At 40.0% G+C, this 6,665-nt stretch overlaps 1 long non-coding RNA gene across 1 annotated transcript; it reads left to right on the forward strand.

Moving 5' to 3' along the window:
- The first annotated feature begins 2,397 nt into the window (after positions 1-2,397).
- On the forward strand, positions 2,398-6,338 carry LOC145438887 (uncharacterized). The gene is made up of 2 exons (XR_013915046.1): positions 2,398-3,096; positions 3,405-6,338. It is a non-coding gene; the product is annotated as an uncharacterized LOC145438887 (long non-coding RNA).
- Positions 6,339-6,665: the final 327 nt, after the last annotated feature.

Here is a 6,665-nt window from a genome sequence, read left to right on the forward strand (position 1 = left end):
TTTCATTTTATTTTGAACTCTGAGCTGGGCACGATACCTTGAAACGCTTTTTGGGGCTAGCGATATACGCTACTATAGTTTAAAGACCATCTCCACGTAAAGCTTGATCTTGTGAAGAAGCCCTAAGCCAGTGGTTCTGAAACCTTTTTAGACATGTCCCGCTTTATGATACTGAAAATTGTCGTCCCCCCTTATTGTCACATCACAAAATGCATCCATAGAGCTAGCAATCCGAACGGATAGTTTAATGGCATGGATGATTATGAATGTTGATGACAGAATTCTATAATATGAATTCGGGACTATACACAGAGCAATAACTATAACTGTGAACTCGATGTAAATCGCGCGGCATGCGAAAAATTTCAGTTGACTGCAGCTCCGTGCCCCTTTCAAATGCTTTCATGCTCCCACAAGGCTACACGCCCCACAGTTTCAGAACCACTGCCCTAAGCCGTTTTCTAAGCGTATCGGTCTTGGCAGTATTTCGGCCATTGCAGGTCAATTTCAGCATTTGCAAAATGTTTTCTTAGCTTTCTTCCGAAATTTCAAATCAAGTCGCGGGCCGCAAAATATGACCACGTGGGCCGCATGCGGCCCGCGGGCCGCGTGTTGGTGACCCCTGGTTTAAAACATGTTTTAAACGAAGTGTTTTAAACAATCATTTGTTTCATTTGTTTCAAATGCAACGCTAGATGATGGTAATCGGTAAATACACGGATTTAGCTAATATTGTTCAATCGTAATCAACATCACATTTGCATTTTCCATTCCACGGCACGTCGAAAATGCATCGCTCCTCTAAATTGTAATGGTTCTTCAGATATTTTGATTGTTTTCTCGTTTCAGTGATGCCATCAAGCTTGTGGGAATTAGGTTAAATGAAGATGTATGGATTCGTCTCAATGACATGGAGAAGGAAGGTGCCTGGGTTTGGGAAGATGGGTCGACCGACCCTGTTGATAATTGGCATCCCGATCAGCCTGACAATGAAAATGGCTTGGAACACTGTGCTCACTTCTTCCTTGACTTCAAGTTCAACGACCACTCATGCGATCATCGCGCACATGCCCTATGTGAGAGGAGCTATTTTGATGAGGTCTTGAAAAATTGAGCTGTTCCGTATATATGAAAATCAAGTCCGTGGGATGACAATATTCCCTTGGAATTATTTGAATGATACAGGCATTTTTGGTACCAACTTATTCGTAGATCTAGAAAAAAAGTAATAATAGTCACTTATATAACAGAATCTACCGGAAAATAAGGCAAACAATTTTACAACGCAAGACTGCGTCGTTAATTTCGCCATAAAAACATTGAATGACATCCGTCATACAGTCGGTGTGGATTGACGCCGAGCTAAGCCACGGAAAAACTTTGTTGTGGTAATGTATAGTTATAGCAGATTGCGAATGTGACATTAGCAGGGTTACCATATTTTGGAATCGGGAAAGGATGACACTTTTACCAAATCATAAAAGTAAGTTGACCGAAATTTAAAACAGCTGATTTTGTAATATTTACTGGAAATCTTGGAGTGTTGACTAAAAAGGAAGACGTATTATGGTAACCCCAAACATAAGTCTGTTCATGTGCTGACGAACGGACAAAAACGTTATCCATCACCAATAGCCCTTCGTTGGCTCCTCCATCCTTATGCTTGTCTCATATTGTAAATTAAAGTGACATTTTTTTACTTAAGTCCAGTTATACCCAAGATTTAGTATTGTGAGTGATATATTTTTGATTTATGAATATGATTTCACCTCGCTCTTATGTGATCAAGAATAAAGCTTGTGGTAGTACTCGTTGGCCGCTTCAGCCGGTTCTTCTTATTGGAACGACACAGTTCTTACTTCGATAAATGTAGCCTGCGGAAAACGTATCAATTCTAATTTTACGGTAGGAAGAAGACCTATAAAAGGCTATAAATAAGTATGCGTCGCATAAAGACGTAGTCTTTTGGTGAAACAGATAATTTTCGGATAAATAGTAACAAATGTCTTAGATTTGCTGCTACTGGTTGGAATTGAACCAAATTTGATGTGCAGCCTTTGATTAGGTAACCTAACAATTTTATCAAGTTACCAGTACAATTTGAGAAAAATGGTCATTTTAACACCCCTAATGTATGTATATCATAAGTCGGTGTAGACCGATATGCTGCAAAACATGAAGGACAAAAATATACAACGTTATTTCCTTCCTTGCGGTTTTTAAATCTGCCGCCATCCATTGGTAGTTAAAGAGGACCAACCTAGAACCTACTTGTTTAAATGGCTCACTTGAGTACTTGCAAACCTTTTTGATGCTACTTTGACCTTCGAAGGAAATTAGGAGGACACTTAGGCACTTACTTACTTTACCGAGAAGCGCGAAGACTGCTTGTTGCGAAGCGAACATCGGTCGTTGGTAATAAAATCAGTAGTGTCAGAACGCAACACATGAAATCATGCAATCGATCATAATTCAGCTGCGCCGTCACCATCGAAGTCACGTCATGTTATTCACGAATTATTCTCGTGACCACATTTTGCATATGTAATTTCGTAGCCCGTATGATGTTGGTAAGAACTGGATGTGGTGCAGCATTATACTCCGTATAATCACGCGTAGAGTAAGCAATTATGCAGAGACAGGATATGCTGCTCGCAGGTTAATGGAGCACGACACGATCTTTTGCACAATTGTACACGGATTTGGTTCTCTTGTAATAGCTGGCGAGGTCAAACTTGCGCGACTTGCATGCGTTTACGTGTTCGATCTCTGTGCACGTCCTGCACGCATCACAATCTTCGAATCGGCGTGTCTGCAGATTTGGTCACGTGAAATTAGCCAGTGCAGCAGTCGCGAATAGCTGGCGTCAAATAATATCATAGACGGACGGAAATATACTTTTAAATTGTTGATTGTAAGCTCAGCCGCTACTTCCTACGCGATGACGAAGTTTCAGATCTCGTTTCAAGTTTGTACATCGGAATGTGGAATTGTGTACTCAGCAGCGGGCATAGTATTGTAATTATTGTGTTACAATTGCAGATTATACTTTTACTACGGAATGTCGTAATTAGCAGAGAAAGAGAGAGAGAAAGGGTAATTATAATTATTCAAATAACATCGAGCAAACCTGAATTAATTGTAAAATAAATATGACTAGGCGAGGTATCCGCGCAGGGAATATCCTGGATGTCTACGACTTTGTATACAGTATTCCAAGTGTCAAAGATATGCTGTTCGCATTTTATCTGATACAACATCTAATTCAAAACCTACGATTTAGGTGTATATTCATTATTCATTCAATAACGCTAATATTGAAATTGTAAATATTAGGAACATACTATGCGTGCGAATAGAACCGGCTTCGTGCTCATGATTTAAAACAAGTATTTATTTGAAAGCGCCCGGAGCAGTATCCGAATGATGTACTTCACGTGTCCTTCTCGAGTAGAAGCTTCCAGCACCGTCAACACGCACAAGCGGTCAGGGTACTCGGAGTGGAGATGGACATTCGCTTTAGCAACAGGCGTGATTATGATCGTTGGTGGCTGCGCCGTAACCTTGGACGCGGTGCAGAAATCCCACTCCACGGACGGACTGGAGCTTGACAAGACAAGGCTAGCCGCCGGAATGATTCTGTACGCCGTCGGAACGATACTCTGCGCAATATGGTGTGTCAGAAGCTGGTACTACAAACAAAAGTACATTGTGCGAGTGAATAATGGCCATATTCAGCGCGATCTCCCGATGGAAATGAGTCGGACTGAATGCTATCTTTTGTATTGAACCGGGTCACCAGATATTTTGGCATCAAATAGACTGGGCCGTTTACTTTATACTTGAGGGGCGGCAAGCGCAATTTCACCACTGGCCAATTGTGCATTAACGTTCGTATAGCGTTTTAGCCTACTACACGTTTCGTATGTTGCGATACGACCCATCAATGTTTGAAGGCTACCACAGTGGAAAATAGTAGAGAAACTATAATTCTCGTTGATAAATCAACTTATGACTAGGAGCATATAAGCTCAGTACTCGAAACGTCATCTCTCACCACACGACTCGAATTAAAAGAATTAATGCTCGATTACGATTTTCGAGTTCTCGAATCATTTTGCCCACCCCCAAATGTGACCTAAAACAAATTTGACAATAACTCGACCTTAAAACGCTCAAAAATATCCTCGATTCGGACTTATTTATCCACCTGTTTGGGGTTCGAATCAGGTCTGTCGAAAATCGTGGACTGGAAGCGAATCAACAGGAATGATCAGGTTAAAACCTTTGTGAATGTCGGAATCGCATTTCAAACTTTAGAGTACGTATGGAGCCAGCCTACCTCTGGATCGCACCATCCAGCTAATTCAAAAGCATGCGCATAGACTTCTATATATTCTATGTAGGCCAATAAACTGAAAGTGCATATCGTTACTACAACGTACACTACCATGTCGTTATGCGATAGGTCTTTATACATTTCAGCATTACGCTGGGTAATAATGGATTTATTGCAAATTATAATTGACTATGAGCCGTTATTTTGAGGTTAGTGAAATTGTGTTGAAATTTACTCTTCGCTGAGACGATATATAAAGCTCTGTGGCCAGCAGAACTCAAGATATATCCTTGTCAGACGGGTAATCAGCAGGGCAAATTTTTGTTGCAGTCAAATCCGTGGAAAGTTGCACTAATTTTTCACAAAAGTTGCATTTAATTTTCACAAAACTGCACTAAAAGTTGCATTTATGGACAATTGTTCATTGAAATTATTAGGGTACGAGATACCCGAATCGTTCCGTTTCCAACGCACTGTAGCAAAACTCAATGTTGGCGACTTCAACAAAATCAATAGCCTGAAAAAATTCACCCAGTGAAAATATCATTTTTGACGGTCTAGCCCAGTGGTTCCCAAACGGTGGGGAATTCCCCACTGGTGGGGAATACAATGGTTTTTGTTGGGGAATAGACCCATTTGTAAAACACTATATACAGGACAGTGTGCATATTTACAGAGACACATGTACAATTACCGTCACCAGTTAACTACTCAGGTAAGTGTGTATCGAAAATTATATTGCGTGTTGTTCACAAAAACTCATTTTAACTCCGGATAACCAATGAAGGCGTCACAAAAGCATGCAGCACGACCACTATGACGTGAAATAACGATTTCGCTAAATTTTGAGGGTTACCGTTATCGGTTCACAATAATCTTAGGTTGCAGTTATAGGCAGTGGTGTCACTTGTAGTGTTTTTTGCTCTAGATCTTGTGTATTTTGACTTGTCCTAGTACTAGGAAAAAACTGAAAAAACACTAGATTTGCTGAATTTCGAAAAAAAACATACTAGAACACGTGAAAAATATTTGTAAATGAGGATGGTATTTTGATGTGACTTAGTCAGTTGGCACGAGAACCAGCGCAATAGGACAATGCCTTGCTTTCCGCACATTTCTATCAGTATAGCAGTCTAACAGACTGTTCAATATCCTGAGATTTAATCCAGGACTGGCAGTTTGTAAACCTGATCGTAGTACGGGTGAAGTTTATACGACAAAGACTGAAATACACCGGGTCAGCCGTCATGCTTGCCATAGTTTTTATCCTAGGCTGATACCGGGTTTCGACAAGTCTATTACTCACTCGAAGCGAACAGGATAGGCGACTTTGCCCTAATTAACTGAACCCAATATTGGATAGTTGGTGTATGTATAGCTCGGCGATATACTCTCAGTGATATATCCTTGGTCGAATGCCTTACCAGAATGTAATATTTTAGGCCACATTACTTGAAAAATTACGTGACGTCATAAAGATGAAGACATTCTTGGGACATTCTTGCCTACAGTGATTAGGTTACTGTGTTTTTAATTCATTACGGTTTTTCTATGTAGAATTGTAGATAGATTCCTTTGAGCCTTTGACCGTGGGAGCTCGAAACATTTGAGTGTATGATGTTCATGTTTCAACGACTTTAATATCCCTCACGCCCTTCTACTTTTGAGCTGAAGCAAAATTATGTAATGAGGAAATAGAATACCTGACGATATTGTCAGATATCGAAAGATTGCAGAAAACGTGATGATGTTGTCATTTTCTGAGTATAATCACCATGCTGTTGTTGTTAATGAGTTCATTTTCTATATCGTTCATGATTTACTCAATAGTTATGACCTAAATTTCAAAACTAGTGTATTTTTGTCGATCTAGTGTTACTTAGTTGGCAAATCTAATGTCTTTTCACGAGCCTCGAGTGGCAACACTGGTTATAGGCGATTGTCTTGCGTACTGGTGTGGTAGTGTGTCTTGTGTACTCAAACAAGCAAATACCTGCTCCGTAATGACAGAAGTTTTGGGTAGTGGGGAATGAAGGCTCGCAATAAATCTGAAGTGGGGAAATAACACAAAAAGGTTGGGAACCACTGGTCTAACCTGAATGTACGACAAATCAGAAAGGACCCCAAATTTAAACGGCAGTGAAATAATCAAGCGATCTATTTACATATTGTGCCAAATATTTCCAGTAAAAAATTTAATTGCACGAAAAATCGAAAAAAGTTGCAAAAGGTTGCATGCAAATATGGAAAAGTTGCAATATAAGATTTCTCCAAGCAGCATAAAACACCATACTACATAACTGCTGAGTATTTTGGAAGTTGTAAA

This window comes from Botryllus schlosseri, chromosome 5 (genome assembly GCF_051294905.1).
Source record: "Botryllus schlosseri isolate E-star chromosome 5, Bs_hap1, whole genome shotgun sequence".
NCBI classification, from domain to species: Eukaryota; Metazoa; Chordata; class Ascidiacea; order Stolidobranchia; family Styelidae; genus Botryllus; species Botryllus schlosseri.